Source organism: Calidris pugnax, unplaced genomic scaffold, assembly GCF_001431845.1.
Source record: "Calidris pugnax isolate Ruff unplaced genomic scaffold, ASM143184v1 scaffold171, whole genome shotgun sequence".
In the NCBI taxonomy this organism is placed as follows: Eukaryota; Metazoa; Chordata; class Aves; order Charadriiformes; family Scolopacidae; genus Calidris; species Calidris pugnax.
The window spans coordinates 4,682,643-4,699,281 of record NW_015091064.1 but is presented as its reverse complement, the minus strand read 5'-3'; the positions used below and the strand labels follow the sequence as shown (position 1 = coordinate 4,699,281).

Sequence of the window (16,639 nt, the reverse complement as noted above, 5' to 3'; positions counted from 1 at the left end):
AGCATCCTTGTCTAGTTTGAATAATATAACACAGAGCAAGTGCAAATGGGCGTTCAGAGAATTTACTTACAACACAATATTTAGTGTAGGTTTTTTGCATGCTTTTTCACCTCCAACCTACTTGCTATGCCTGCCGCTGTGCCAATAACATCAGATAGATGTAAAAAAATGAAAAGTAACAAAAATAGTGGCAATGCTCCATCATGGCATGATTTTTTGCTCTTTCTCGTAGCAGGAGATTGTCTTGGGCGCTTTCTTCCCCTGCGAGGAAAAAATGAATGGTAAGAGCTGTGATGATTGGCAGTAAGCCTGGGAACAGCAGATGTGAGTCTGCACAGCTGGACAAAAAAAAATAATGCACTTTGCTACCTACATTTGTATTAAGGCTGCCCCAGGGATACCCCAGTGCCTACGGGGGACTTAGCATATGAACAGCCAAAGCCATCAGGTTCATTTACATATATAAGAACACTTGGTGTCCTTTTCAAAGTCAAGGAGAGCAACGATTAAAGCCACATAATGGAAATTTGGCTGCGTGGTTTTTCTCTCTGATAATAGAATGACTGAGGGAGGAAATATTAATAAAAAAATAGGGCTGACAGAGGTGATGAATTTATGAATTAAACCAGCACATTTTCATTTAATTTACTGTTGTCTACCAGTTTATTACATGAGAATCTAAAAGGGACTTGATTTTGCCTCCCAGGCTGCAGTCGCTGTCGCAGAAATTAAAGTTAGATGTTTTAGATAAGATTTTAATATTAAAGCTTCTTGCACAAAAAGGGAAAAACGTTGCTAAATAGGGAAAATTAAAAAGCCTCATTTCTCTCCATGGTCCTTTACTGTACTTTTGCATTCCGGGGTTTGCCACGATATTTGCTGGGATCTATCATCAAAAAAAGTGTGGGGTGGGCGTGTTTTAACTAAAACTCCTTTACGAAATTGGAATTTCCCATGCTCCATAGCCTGCACACACTTATTTTGAGTTTCATCCATCAAGAATCCCGTTCTCCCGCTGGCTCTATGCACAAGGATACCCGTTATCAGGGCAGAGCAGCAGGGCCTTGGGTGTCCGCCCATGGTCCTGTGGCATTCCCACCTGGAACTGGCATTCCCACCTGGGCTATTTCCTCATGCTGGCAGCAGCAGCAATCTCAAACCACAAAATGACGTACCTAATTTGTCCAAGCAGAAAATAACAGGGAGCCTTTGAAATGGAAGAGGTCCCACAGAGCCATCAAAAGACTATCATGTCTATAGGATGCAACAGCTTGAACTCTGGGTTTGTGGTCCAAAACCGACAGATTTATGCTGAGAGAGGTGGGATAGAGTAAGAAAACTCAAGTGTTTCTATGCAGCAGAAAATACCAATGCTGTTACTTGTTTCTATTCTGAATCTCAATAGGAAAATGCAAAAGCCAGAAGTTAAATGTGAAAAATACCAGTGTGTCTAATGAAAAATAAGTGGTTTAGCCTGGTATTACAAAAGCTTTAAAAAGCGAAGCCAAACAAAACAAAGTACTTTTGTTCAATCAGGGCAATAAAATAGTAAACCTGGTATTTCCCCACAGCAACTTCCGTTTGGCTAAGATTTATGCTGAGAGAGGTGGGATAGAGCAAGAAAACTCAAGTGTTTCTATGCAGCAGAAAATACCAATGCTGTTACTTGTGTCTATTCTGAATCTCAACAGGAAAATGCAAAAACCAAAAAGTTAAATGTGAAAAACACCAGTGTGTCTAAATGAAAAATCAGTGTTTTAGCCTGGTATTACAAAAGCTTTAAAAAGCAGAGCAAAACAAAACAAAGTATTTTTGTTCAATCAGGGCAATAAAATAGTAAACCTGGTATTTCCCCGCAGCAACTTCCGTTTGGCTAAGATTTATGCTGAGAGAGGTGGGATAGAGCAAGAAAACTCAAATGTTTCTATGCAGCAGAAAATACCAATGCTGTTACTTGTTTCTATTCAGAATCTCAACAGGAAAATGCAGAGCAAAACAAAACAAAGTATTTTTGTTCAATCAGGGCAATAAAATAGTAAACTTGGTATTTCCCCGCAGCAACTTCTGTTTGACTAAGATTTATGCTGAGAGAGGTGGGATAGAGCAAGAAAACTCAAGTGTTTCTATGCAGCAGAAAATACCAATGCTGTTACTTGTTTCTATTCTGAATCTCAACAGGAAAATGCAAAAGCCAGAAGTTAAATGTGAAAAACACCAGTGTGTCTAAATGAAAAATCAATGTTTTAGCCTGGTATTACAAAAGCTTTAAAAAGCAAAGCAAACCAAACAAAAGTATTTTTGTTCAATCAGGGCAATAAAATAGTAAACCTGGTATTTCCCTGCAGGAACTTCCGTTTGGCTAAGACCGCTTTTTTTTTCATATGGCTGAACAAAAAAGGAAAAGGAAGAAATTCGACAGTGCTTTCTGGGACGCTAGAGCCAAGAAGATGCTAATTTAGCGCTCTGCCAGCCTGCATGCTCAGGGTTGCCATCCAGAGCCCCACGAGAGCTGGGGGATCCCACACACCAGCATCAGGATGGTTAAGATCTGGGGTTAAGGGGCTTTGCATCATGCAGCACCCCTCATCCAGGGGTCAAACCTTCCTGCCAGGACATCCCGGTCCTCACGCCACTCCCATCTGCATAAATCCACCCTGCAATGCTTGATATTGAAGTTTCTTTCAATACTTAAACAGGGCTTATAAGAAAGATGGGGACAGACTTTTTAGTAGGGGCTGTTGTGATAGGACAAGGGTTATTGGTTTTAAACAAAAGGGAGGTAGATTCAGACTAGATATGAGGAAGAAATTTTTTTACGATGAGGGTAGTGAAACACTGGCACAGGTTGCCCACAGAGGTGGTAGGTGCCCCATCCCTGGAAACATTCCAGGTCAGGTTTGATGGGCCTCTGAGCAACCTGATCTAGTTGAATATGTCCCTGCTTATTGCAGGGGGGTTGGACTAGATGATCTTTAAAAGTCCCTTCCAACCCAAACTATTCTGTAATTCTGCAAAATAAGAGAGCCTGGTAAAGCACCATTTCCCATGGGATCAGGCTCTCCCACTCAGTACCTGAAGGCAAATCCAAGTGGATCATGCAGTGCAATTTGGAGGAAGTCAGGTTAATTCTGGCACGGGCGATGGAGCACTCTTGTGTTGCTCCTGTTGGTAATTAAGAGAAAGCAAATCACAGGGGAGGACAATAAAAGTATTAATTAACAATACTTTCACTAAGATAAAAGTTAGTAATTTTAAAAAGGTTGGTTTATGCCTGAAGAAAATCCTTAAATAGGGTAATCACATTGTTGGGTATTTGACAAACGACACTAATAATTAAACGGTGGTATTGATTACGCGTTTAAATAATACATCCCTGAAAAACGCAGTTGCTTTTATTTGCAGAGTTGCTGCCCCTCTCTCTGGTGGTTTGCAAAATGAATGTATGTTTTGGTAGCGCTGTGGGAAAGGTAGGGCAGGATGCTGGGCAGGGCCAGGAGGAAACCTGCCCTTTGGAAAACCCATCCCATTTCAGCAAGAGCCCTTAATGTTTTTGCTGTGACATCTCCACTGGCTGAGCAGCACCAGCTGCTGACTAAGATGCTGGGGGGATGCTGCTCCCTGGTTCTGCCCACCCAGGCCCACCACACGGATGGGTCCTTCTGTCCCCACCTCCTCCTGCACCCACCAGGGTGGGTACCAAGCCTGCGTTGCTGCCCGTCCCAGCTAACACCTTTCATCACAACACAAACCCTGAGACACTTTGCTTCAAGCAGAGGATAGTTTCCATCCCCCCACGCCTTCCAAACAGACAATAATCCATTAAAAGAGCCTGCTAGCAGGATTCTGGACAACGGGTGACACCGTGTTCCCGTCAGCATCCCACTGGTGTTCTGGCAAAGGGACTGGTGCTGGCAGCACCCGCTGCTGCGGCCGCTCTCAGCCCATCCGCCCCACAGTGTTCAAAGGCAAACAGTGGCACGGCTTATTGAAGCCACAACAGCTCCCCTGTGCTCAGATTGCCATGCAAATACCACCAGATTTTTCATATTATCAGGATATCAAGGCGTCCTGATTTATGTAAAAGGATATCTAGGCAAGTAAGAGAAATTCAGTAACTCGCTCCATGCTGGGGGTATCTGAACGAGACTAATTCTGTCTGAGAGACTTTGAGAGACATCCCTTCATGCTGACAGAGATTAAAATGCAATAAAGGGCATCCAATGAGTTCCAAACCAGATGAGTTCCTAAAAGATGCTGGATGGGGTCACCTTTAACATAAACTGGTAGTTTCAGCACCACTTAATTAACATGTGGTTTGTCCCTCAACCATGCAAAGAGCGTATCTTTGCCTTGCATATGTGAAGTCTCAAGAGCAACACAGCTGCAGCTTTGCTTTTGGCTCCTGTTGGGAACTACTGGCCTTTAATGGCATATAAAATTTAAGGTTTGGTAACAAAAAGGTAGGTAAACAAGTTACACCAGCAGGGACAGAAAGCAAAACATAGGGACTCCGGAGACTTTGGGGTCTTCCAGCATCTTCCTCTCCTGGCTGCTTCCCTTTATGGTTTTCTTTCACATTGGCAATGTATTTTTCCATTGGAAAAAAAGATTTTTTTTTTTTCCTGAGGCATCTCTGCAGGAAATCTCCTGTTCTAACAGGGTCCTCTCTGCCAGGCAGCAGTGGGTGCTGGTGGCTGCCGCCTTCCCCAAGGCAGGTCCCATCCCTTGGTGGTGGTGTTGAAATAAAAATACAGACATCCTATTAATAGCCTAACTGTAGACAATTCCAGATGTGGAATTTGGTTTCTGAAATTACAGACCCAACCAAGCCAGGCCTGAACCAGTAAAATTCGGCTGTGTTTCCTCTGACTCATAACTGGTTTTTCAGAGAGGTTTTCAGTGAAATTTCTTCAGCAATTCCTGTGTTGTTGCCTGACTCATACTGAAACACCAAAATCATTATTGAAGCGAAATTGTAGCAAAGGGGGTGTGAATACTTGGTATTTACCAGTTTAAAATGCACTGGAAACCATATTTCTCTATGAAGCATGCTTTGTTGAATAATTAAATACCATATTATTTACAAAACCAAGCAAAAAATCTGTCATATAGGGCACAAAGGAAGTCAAGTCCTTAGCAATTTTGAAATGTAAGATTAACTTATTCTTCAACAAACCTTCATTTATTCTCCTGACAGATGTGTAATATTTGTGTTCAGCACCCTACCCACTTTCAGTCTGAAGCCCCTATCATCACCAGCAGGAAAGAGGATGCTCAGCGTGAAGGATGAGGTGTCTGGATGTCCCAGGGATGGGCAGTGGTGCAAAGTACGTGGTTGTGAGCAGTGCTTCCCGATGGTGGGAGCAGAAATGCATGCAGGGGTGGGGACAGAGGGCAGAGGTGCACCCACAGACCCCCTGACAGTGCAAAGTGATGGGAGAGAGAGGCTGGGCAGGTTGGTGAAGCCTCTACCCCTGAGGAAAGACCCCAAACCTACTGTGATTTGCTTCTGTTAAAGGGTGATTTGCTGCAGGAGGGCTGGTGCTGTCATGCAGGCATCAGTTCATCCCCTCCTGGTGGATTTGCAGCACGGGAGCAGCATCTCCTTGCCTGATGCAAAGTTAATCACAAAGAGGGATGGTGGGGTCCTCTGGTCCCCATCCACAGCAGGAGCCCAGCTAACCTTGCCTGGGTTTTGCAATATCACAAAGCAGGGGGGCTGTCAAGGTGGGCATCAAATGTGGTGAGTTTGAGGGGAAAAAAATGCTGCAACAACGATTTCTTTGCTTTTTAAATTAAAACTCGAACCATTGCTGCAGAAGAAGGGACTGAAAAAAAATGCCCCAAGTCTGGCAGCTCATATTTACCTTCTCACCAGCTCTGCAGATACTTAATTTGAACATTGCTTCATCTCCTGTCTCCCTCATGTATCATCGCTAATTAAAGTACACACTCTGCGCTTACCCAAACGAGGATGTGGGAGGCAGAAGAGGCTCAATCTCATTTTCCACTGCTGTATTGCCTCTGCAGAGCCAACGGCAGGGGAACCAGGGTCCTGCTCAGAGCCTGGTGTCTGCAGTATGGACACTTCACCACCACTCCATGCGATGGAAACCCCTGGTGATTTCCTCCAAGGGAAAGGACTCAGTGAAAGATGTGTCCGTGACTCCCTGGGCAGATGGGGTGAGCCTAGTGAGGGAGGGAGTGACACCTCAAAGTGGGCACTGCTCCTCACATCCCCCCTGCTGGAGACCGCTCTGTCTCCAGCTGAGGAAGCCAGAGGACCTCTGCTGGCAGCAGCCTCATAGGTCCATGCTTTGGTGTCTCCGTGCCCTTCAAACACGCCTTATAACTTCCAACTCAAGTGAAATTGGAATAAAGCCTGTAAGGACACATCTACCCCCGCCTGCACCCCAAAGAGACACCCCTCTGGCATGTCCCTCAGAGCCCAGCCATCCCCAACCGTACGTCCACTCACTCCCAGGCAGCAAAACGAGATTGCTAACTTCTCCCCAGCTCTGGTTCCAGGCTAGAAGTCTGTCTCCTTCAGCATCCTCACTGCTCCACTTGACTCACATCTCAGCCAAAATGTGGGGCTTATTTTTGGTAGTACACGGTTCTGCAGCCACCTTGGTCCCTGTGCTCATCACAAACCCTCCTGCCCCACGATGCTACAGGTGGCATCAACCTGTAACATGTAAAGGGTTACTTTAAAACCTATGAACACCAGGGAGGGAGTAGGGACGTTACTAGGCTCAGAGATTATCAGTGCCTCAAAAGATTCAAGGAGATGTTGTCAGAGGAGAAAACGCTGAATGCAGCGTGTTTAACATTTGGCCAAAGTCATTCCCTCATCCTCATCTGAAGAGCCAGCGTGCGCTCCCTCTGCATGAGCCAAATGCATCTGTGTCCATGCAAGCTGGAGAAAAGTGCTGCTGAGAACTTCCACAGCTCTGAATAATTAATTCCTAGAACTATAAAAAGCTACGAGCGAATGAAATTTAGAAAAATCTAGTTTTAGGATAATTATAGCACAAATCAGGAGAGCACTTGGACCCAAGACAGATGCATTAGTAGGACAATCAGGCACAGTGGGTCAAATTCATACTCAACAGAATAGTCTTCTACAGAGCTCCTCCCAGGACAGAGTGAGCCCAGGCAGAGAAAGCAGCCCTTGCAGTTAAATTAATGGAGTGAGTAGGTATCTAAAATATCACCTCTTAATATAGAAAGCACAGAAGAAACAAGTGAAATTGTTTCAGGTTAGCATTCCTGCCCCAGCTGTAAACAGGGAGGGATATTTTCTGAATATTTTATTATAACACCAGTTTAACCTGCTTCCCCCCACCCTACCTCCACTATCACATGTAGTGTGTTATAGCTGGTCCTATAAAACCTCAATTTGTTTGCAGACCTTATCACATATGGGCTTTTTTCTAAGCTCCAGATGCTGGAATTCATGTGTTGCTTGTGAGTGCCGACCTTCAATTTTCAAGCCAGTTGTACTTCTAGTCTGTATTTTTCATGGCAACTTTGAAAACATTAAACCTGAATCCTGAGTCACCAGCAAGCCAAAATAGATGTTTTCTTCCAGTTTCCCAGTTTTTTAAGCCAGTCATTACAGTGTCTGGTTCAAGGTGTTGAATCCTTGGGACTGCTCATTTAACTTGCCACTCTCAGGTAAGGGGATGTGGGATTTTTATAGTTTACAGACTAACACATGCAGTCATGCTGTACACTGGCCATGTTTTAATTGACTATTGGTGGAGCCAACGTTGGTTGACTGGCTTATGGCTGGCACCCCAGTGCCCCCGTGTCTCTGCGGGCTCCCCGAGACTCTGCACAGGGCTCCCCAGGACAGACTCTGGCCTTTACGTGTTCCTTTCTGGAAAAAGAGCATACCCGCACACAGGCAGAAGTGAAGTTAATTGCCTTTTTTTAATAACAGCAACAAAACACCTGAGAATTCAGTTTTATGCAAGCCAGAAGCGGCAGGCTGCTCACAGACTGACAAGCAGGGGGATTATCACTGCTCCAGAAGAGCTCTTTTAATGTCCAATGCCCTGGTTCAGTGGGACTCTTGGTGGCACAGGCCCAGGCACTTCCAGTTGTACCCCCTGGCCAAAGACACGTGCTGAATGGCAGGAGCTCGTGCAGGAATAATGCCTGTTATGGCATTATTCATTCCCAGTACAAAGTTATTTGGTACAGTCATAGCATGTTATTAAACGAGTGCTCTTTGCATAGTGGTGAGCCATGATTTTCTATAGACTTCATTTATTAAGAGCGTTGGCATCCTTCAAAGCAAAAGACTCTCCTATAAGCCCATGCCATTCCTTGAACTTAAAAAGTGCATAAGAAGAGGCATGTATTATAAGCAGATATCGTCTCCTTCATTTGTAAGTGCGGGAGCTGTTTGACATGACACAAAGCAACTGGAGAGAGGAGGAGAGGATTACTGTATCAGTCAAAAATGCATCCAGCTCTGCTGTGGGGTTCCTGCTGCAAGAGGAACAAAAGGCTATCTCTACGAGGCTCAGCTCTTTAGAGCTCTTAAGCTCTTAAGTGGGTGGCAGGTAAAGCATCACATATTTCCCTTGTGTCCAAAAACACGAGGGTCAATTGAAGAGAAGAGCATGTGGTAAGAGTAGAGATGATGAAGAAATAGAGAGTATGCTTATTAGCTTATAGACTAGGCAAAGCAAGTGGGAGCTGCGGACACAGGGGAGGGCAGGATGACAATTCAAAGCAATGCTGACAAGCTCGGGAAAAGCCTAGAAAAAAAAAGAAAAGGATGCGGCTCAGTAGAGACCGTGTGGGGTAGATGGGAACAATCAGCTGTGCAAACACAGCCTGGGTTCAGCTGCAGCAGCTCTGCCAAAAAAAAAGGTTTGAGAGTGTGCTTGTGGATGGCAGAGAGAACGTGAACCAACAACGTCGTGTTGTTGTGGGGAAGAGAGGTGTTTTAGGGTAGACGAAGGGGAGCAGAGCCCATACCATGGGCAGTGACCCTCCTCACCAACCAGAGTGACTTGAGGAGCAGCACTTGCTGGGAGAGAGCCCGGCTGCCGAGCAGGGAGGTGGAAAACACCCCAAGAGCAGAGGCTGACCGAGTTGGGGTTTAGCCTAAATATGCAAATCCCGGAGGGAAACGTAATCCTCCAGCTATGTAAAATGTTGTCTGAAGTGGAGGGAGATGTCTGCAGTGAACAGGAGCGATGAGCTTAAATTAAAGCAAGTAAGAATCAGAGCATGCACGGAAAAAAATAATTCTGCAGGTAAGGGCAGCAAAGCACCGGACTGGATCGCTGTGGGGGATTGATATTTCCATCACACTCCGAACAGGTCAGACAAGTGGTGGTTAGAGATGATAAAGCGGTACAACCTGCCTTGAGGCTGGAGAAAAGATTAAATGAGCCCTTGTGAATCTTTCTAGCCCTGTTTTTCACTGATTTATCAGAGGATTCGCAGCTGCAGTTTTCCACATTTTCAGGGTTTAAAAATACAGCTCTGCTGGCCAACACTGCAGTGGAGACAGTGGAAGAAAGTGGGAGCCCTCGTGTCTAAGCCCGGTGACAGCACACCACTTTTAGAGCAAAGCCCCCGTGAAGTCACCAGCAAGCTGTGCTCCGCTCCTCTTGGGAGCTGAGAAAGTAAAGCCCAAAAGATTTTCTCTCCAGTTTTTGTGGGACTAAAATATCAATAAAAAATATGGATGGGGCAAAATAAAAGCAGTATATCAGTTCATATTCCAGGTTGTTTAATCCTTTCCTCTCACATCATCCCTTTTCAACATCTAGGCCTCTTCAATGTCAAGGTGAAAGGAGAAAACTCAAATTCCTGTCCTGCAAATGCCAATGCCAAGCTGTTGACTTTTCTCAAGTCATTCTGCTTTTGTAGCAGAAATGATTCACAAATTGAGATTCACGTGGCCTTTCAGTCCCCTAGAAGCTATCATGAACATGTTGGCTTGGTTCTAATTCTTTCATTTGCTATTTTTGGGGGAAGCAGCAGTGCCTCCTGCTGCCTAACAGCATGGTGGGTGACAGAGAAGGACAAAGCCAGACTCGTTGCAGATACACAGAACAAGAGGACGAGGGACAGCGGTCACAGATGCAGCAAGGGAAATTACGGTTCAAAACAAGGAAGAAATTTTCATCATGAGGGTTGGTGGTCAAGCACAGGAAAAGGTTGCCCAGGGAACCAGTGGTATCTCCATCCTAAAGGTTTCAAATCTCAACGGGATGAGGTCCTGGACAACCTCACCTAACTTTTAAGTTGGCCATACCGGGATCGGGGGTGGGACTAAGACCCCAGTAGACTCTTCTATGATGCCAGTGGAGGTAAACCAGAAGTTTCCTAAGTGACAGCAGAATTTCCCATGCTTCTTCATACCTAGAACACACTTTTCCCTGGATTTAAGTTGGCAACAATTAGAGTGTGTCCCCAGGCTGCTCCAGTCCTACCCAGTGCCACCAAGTAGCTGCCCCAGGACTTGCTGCTGGGTCTGTTCCACACCACATCCTACCCCTCAGTTGTCCTTGGCACATCTCTCTAGCTGGGCTCTGGAGGCTGGTTGATAAGGAAAAGCATCTCATTCACCTGCTTTGTTTCATTACAACAGAATGTAAATGAGGTACAAATACCAATATTGTCTTAAGAAAAAAAAAAAGACAAATGAACACCCTTTCCTTCATTGCTTTGCCACTGCAGCATGAGAGAGGACAATCTATGTTAACTCTTCTCCCTCTCTCATAGTGTCCATTGGTTTTCAGGGCCTTAGTAAATGCACCAAATGTCAGCCAGAGAAGACACACTGTAGCAGTGATGGTGTAATCAGTACGATCTCAAAAAGCACTCTACAAAGACTGCAAAGCATTCTCCCTATCTGAAAAAGAAGTGAAAACCATCAAGAGTAGCATGTTACTCAGATCACAATAAGCACCTTAAAGCCCTGAAGGCAACCCATCCTCCCAAATCTCACATGTTTTTACGCAGGCTTTTTGTACCAAACAGTATTTGCCTTCGCTTTACTTGCTGAATGTCTAGCTGTGATCATAGGTCACCAGAAAAGGCAGAAGCCATTTTGACTTTCAGAGCCAGGGTGATCTGGCAGAACAGGGCTGTTAGGAGATGACTGTCTTGTAACCAAGCCAATTTTAGCACAGCTCTGGAAGCCCTACGCTGTTGCAACCATGACGGTGTACGTAAGGAAACTGCCCTGTCTTCTTGCAACACTTTCCTGACTATTAGCTAGACAATAAATTTTTAGGAGTGTCCTGTTTCTTTGCACAGAGGTCAGATATCTAAAGCCTAGACAATGTTTAAAAACAGAACAGAATTTTCTTGGTTAAAACATTAAAAATCTGAACATACCTTTACATCCACCATTATAAAGGGACACACAAGGTTGACTGGGCTTTCCTTGCTTCCATGGTGTGGGTCTTCTGATAAGCGGGGTACTTAGTCGTAGGTGGTGCTAAAAGAGCCTTTCCGGGTGCTTGCATAGGGAAAGGATGGACGAGACAATCGATCTGCTTGAATTTAAAAAGACAGATTTATGAAGAATAATTGCCTTCTAACTTGGCAGAGAATGTGTACTGCCTTTAAGGGATTCACAGCTGTGTCCTGTCCTCCTGGAGTTAACTGAGCTTAGAAAAAAACATTTGATCTATTCTTCCTTCCTTAATTCAACATAGCTGAGAATCTCCCAGGATATTTCTATTCGAATTGCAGCCGGCTTTCCATTTCAATATGTTGTCAGTGAATATCTGTCACACTGATGGCATTTTCTACATGGAAAGTATCACCAACACTTACAGTAGACAGTAGCATATACATCACCCAAATGGCTGACTGCACGGCGTAGGAAATGCAAGATGGGTTACCTTTATCTCTGACTACAAATGCAGGTTGCCTTGAGCAACATGAGTTCTGCAGCCAGATTCCCAGATTTTTGTACCATTTCTGTGCTATATTGACAGCTCTGGCATTTAGCATCATTTAAAGCAAAGCCACAATTAAGTACAAAACAAATAGATCAGGCAGCAGAACCACTCATGTTTGTAACAAGCTTCCAAACTTCATCCATCATTTCCTGCAACTCTGTGCAAAGATGTCTGAGTCTCACCTTTTAAAAAGACCGATTTTTTTTTCTTTAAAGTTCATATTTGCACAGTACTTGAACACAGCTGGAAACTCCCTGTATAGCCTTCTTCCCAGGGAAGAGGAGGAGGCAAAATCTCCGGCAGGAGCTCCTGAAAAGTTACCACAGAATTAAATGAGTAATACAAAAACCATAAGCCTAAAAGAAGAGGGAAAAGTAAATTTCAGCTCATGCTTTTTTTCTTTTCTTTTTCTTTTCTTTTTTCTTCTGGGTACACGATGCTGCTGCAGTAGGCCTGTACAGTGTTGATGGTATCAGCACTGAAACCAACATTTACAGATATATGATGCAGCCACCACCAGAACCGGTTTGCAATCCCTCTCAGACATTACCTACCTGCCCTGACTCAGACTCTGGAGCTCATAATTTACGTTCTTTTACTTATATGAAAAATCTGAGTAGAGTTATACAATCATATTCCCAAGGTAAATCATTAACACTGAGGGAAAAGGCTGTCCCAAGAAAACTGTGTTTCCAGTAAAGTGTGATGATCACATCATTTCCCCACAGAAAGTACGTCTCAAGGCTAGTTTCTTTTATGCAGGCTTTTGCAAGGCAAGAAAATGCCTGTTCTGACACACACAATGTCTCCTAGGCTCTGCTAGTTGTAGAGGGACCCAAATGTTACCCAAGTCCATGTTCAGACCCACATACACCCCAACTCATCCCTTCAACCTACAGAAAGGAAACCCCGAGCTTGGTCCCAGCCTGGGGGCCGAGGCTGCAGGGGACAGGGCCTCAGGCCCATGCCTCATTTTAGACTCAGTCTGAGTGCAGATGAAGCAGCACTCAATATGAAATTTATGTTAAAATATTGTTAATATTAAATTGTTAAAGTATATATTTCTGCTACATCCAATATTTGAGATTTTTGAGTCCTGCCCTGTTTTAGAAGTAAGACTCTGACACACATTTTTGTGTTGATATGGTGATCAAAAAGAGCCATTTAGGCCATCTCTGCCAGAAAATCATTGCCCTAAGGGGGTATTTTTTCAGTCTTGTTTTAAATATCCCCGCATTTCCCTGAGAGGCCATCCAAAGGTCTGCTTCATGACCTGCATACAGAATTTCTCCTGGCACTTACATGATATGCATATGCTAAAGGCATGCAGAAGTCAAACGAGGCTTCAGGAAAAATTTCCAAATGAGTAAATTCAATTACTTGAGGTTTCCTCTTGCAAATTCATTATTATTGTCTAGCAGCTCTGCCAAAAAAGCATGGGACCATTCATATTGCAAGCCATCAAGGTAGCCAAACTCAGGATGTTAACTGGGAGCACTGGGGAAGGTCCTTTCTTTGCACTGATGTCACGACTGGTCTCAGATAGCTCTGAGAGCTGGCAGCCCCTGGCACTGCTGCTCTTTCACAAAAGTCTCCCCAGTTGGATCCAAGAGCACTACTCTTGTATTGGAAATGTATTGTTTTTGCAAACGTTACCTCCAACAAATATTTTGAAGGGACTCAAGGCTGCTTCTTCAAAACTAGCCTTCATCAGTCATTCACAACTGAAATACTGCTGCTTACTTCTCCCTGGCTCTGAACGGAAGAGCAAAACACCCCCCCATACACCCCCAGACTCCTGCCTTCATGACTCATCTGCATCCCTCACTTCTTCCCCAGTCTTTCACTTCTGCTCCCAGCCAAGGTATCACACCCAGCCTGTGTTTAAGCTGCAGGACCATCACTCTCCTGTCATCAATGCCCCCTGGCTGCCCACTAACTTTAATACCTGCCTGATCCATTCATTGCACCTCCACGTCAACCCTGCCCAAATTCTGACAACCCTTCACAGCCCATTCATTGCCACCAAAGATGTCTCTCCTATATGAGGCAAGCAGACCCTTAACCCAGTCGGCAAATAAGTGTGAGGATTCACCATATGGATGTGAATGGGCCACTTCAGATTTGGCATGGAAACGCGCAGAACTCTATTTTCTGCAGCCAGTGTTAATACAGAAGATACTAAGTTCCATATCTCCTCTCTCCTGTATCTCTCTCTCTAGAAGTATCATGCATCCTGTGCTATGATGGGCTCTGCCAATCTGTCCCAGTTGTCTTGATGAAGCTTGGCAAAGCAACTCAGTCCTTGACTGATATTATATAAGATATTAGAGTGTTCTGAAACACGTCTGCCAGCATTTTGATAGTAGTATTCAAACGCTATCACTAGACACTGGTCTGCTTATTGTCGTGGCCATGTTCCTCAGAGGTGGGCTTGTCTCACAGCTGTGACTGAGGAGGCTTTCCACTGAAATGTCTCAACACTTTTCTGCTTCCCTCTGGTGCACTGATCTGTTTTCTCATGTGTGTATGGTGCACCTCAGGTATCTATGCTGCACCGCAAGCAGTCCTTAGCCAAACTGGGCTGTTTTGACCTGTGGATCTCTTCACACTAAGCTAGTGGAGCAGTGACACCAAATTCTTCCCTTTTGTGAGTGAGGAAGACGTTATTTTCTGGTCCATTTGTTGGGGAAGATGCTAAAGAAATCTACTCATCATGAATTTGATGTTAAAAAGTCATACGTCCTGTTGGTTACAGACCCTCCTGCCTCCCCACCATCTTCTCTTGCTTCATATCCTAGCTCCTTCCCATGCTTTTTACGCTGCTCTTATTCCTACCACCCAGATTACCTCTGTCCATCTTTACATCTGTTCCCCGCTCACTAGTCTCCCTCATCTTCATCTGCTTTTCACAGCTCTGCCTTATGCATCCATATGCTTCAACTGCAAGCGTTGCATTTCTTCACTCTTGGCTCCAATGCCCAGTTGCAAAGAAAGAGATACAGAGATTATGCTGGGCTGGAACCTTGGTTTTGGAGATGAAATCATCCAAGTACCCGCACCACTTTAGATAGAAAATATATGTGAAATAGTGCTTTTTTTTTTTTTTTCAAAGGTTTGTGTCTTGGCCAGATTTGGGTGAGAGGGAAAACTGAAAACTGATCCCGTTGCAAATCAAACCCTCCTACTGAGCTTCAATTCCTGCTCAAAAATGAGGCACTGCAATTTGGACTAAAGAGCTCCAAGATTTCTGACTTAAGGAAATTAAACTGGTTTGTGTCAGACTTTTTCCAGATTTGCTGGATCAGATTTGCTGAAGCTTGCAAAGCCACCTAACTCTGAGATAGGCAGTATAATACGTAATCCACTTGGATTCAAGCTTATTTGACAAGGCAGAAGCAACTGAAAACAAGACTTGAGAATATAATTTTTTTAGCAACTCTAACTCTACGCAACTGTGCAATTTTAAATTCCCTTCTCCTCCAAGAGTCTGGAAGCACAGAGAAAAGGTAAGCCTTGATGAAAGGTAAGTTATCTGTACGAGTCTTCATATTTAGTAACATACAAAATTAGGGACTAAACAAGCTTTATCTGCATTAAGTGCCAGAAAAATGTCATGTTGTTGGCAGTAGTCATTTTGATCCCCTCCTAAATACCCAGTTCAAACTTTTGTAAATCAAAAAATGCAAGGTTGAGTTACAAGTTGAAGGAAGACCTTTCACAGTCATGTATAATAGCTCAGGAACCCCTTGCTCAATTACCCAAAAAAATAGGTCTCTACATTACCCTGCACCATGCTGCAGAACGTGTCATTTCCAAGTAATTTGGGCCTGTCATGGGTGTTAATTTACCCTTAATTAGAAAGGGGTTCTCGCCTCAAAGCAAAGCTGGCATTTGCTCTCATTTGTTGGTGGCAATTATGTGTTTGCCTAGTACTCAACACAGGAGTGGCCCAAGCTTTCCCCTTAGAGTGTTACAACAATATGAATCAACAATATTACTTTTCTATTAGCAGCACAGCTTTTCCCCAGCTCTTTCTTTCCATCTCCACGCTTCACAGAAGCAGGTGCCATTGCTACTTCAGTAAGAGCAATACCTGCAGTCTCTGGCTCCTGTCCCATCCTGACCCTAACGCTGCAAGCTGCCCTTCCCATCCCCATCCTCCTTCACGCAAGCCGACCCAGATATTTGTTTTTGAACAGGAGTGGAATCTCTGTCCTCCACCTAGTGATTATCTTTGTCTTGTTTTCAGAGGAGCCTGAGACACTAGTTTATGTGGATTTGGGGATCTATTCTACCCAGCCATCTATGGTAAAGGATTAAAAAATGACACCTCTGGCTTTGGGATCTGCTGGAAGTTGTTTCAGGTCTTCATGGAAGCCTTCCTCCTTGCAGATTGCAAGCTGCTGGACCATCCCCAAACACACGCACCAAAGCTGGCTCTGAACCCTTCTACACAGTACTGCCCCTGGGCAAGTTGGCTTCATCCCACCAACCTCATCTTCAGCCACATTCACTTCCTCCAGCTGCCATCACAGCCTCAGCAGAGGACTCCAGCACTGCAGAGGTCCCTTTGCCACTCCACCTTCATGACTTTGTCTTTGCACTGTCTTTGCACACCCCCAACTCACTGTCGTAGGTTGGGGTGTTGGTGTTTTCTAAGAACAAACCCCTGCAAACACTCACCTTCA

The 16,639-nt window shown here is 44.5% G+C and overlaps 1 protein-coding gene across 1 annotated transcript in view; it reads right to left on the bottom strand.

Annotated features, from left to right (window-relative positions):
* Positions 1–11,414, bottom strand: part of HPCAL1 (hippocalcin-like 1) — an 82,799-nt gene extending 71,385 nt beyond the window's left edge. The window contains exon 1 of the mRNA XM_014956889.1: positions 11,377–11,414. The gene's annotated coding sequence lies outside the window, so the exon portion shown is untranslated. The remainder of the gene's footprint in view (positions 1–11,376) is intronic.
* Between the last annotated feature and the right edge of the window lie 5,225 nt (positions 11,415–16,639).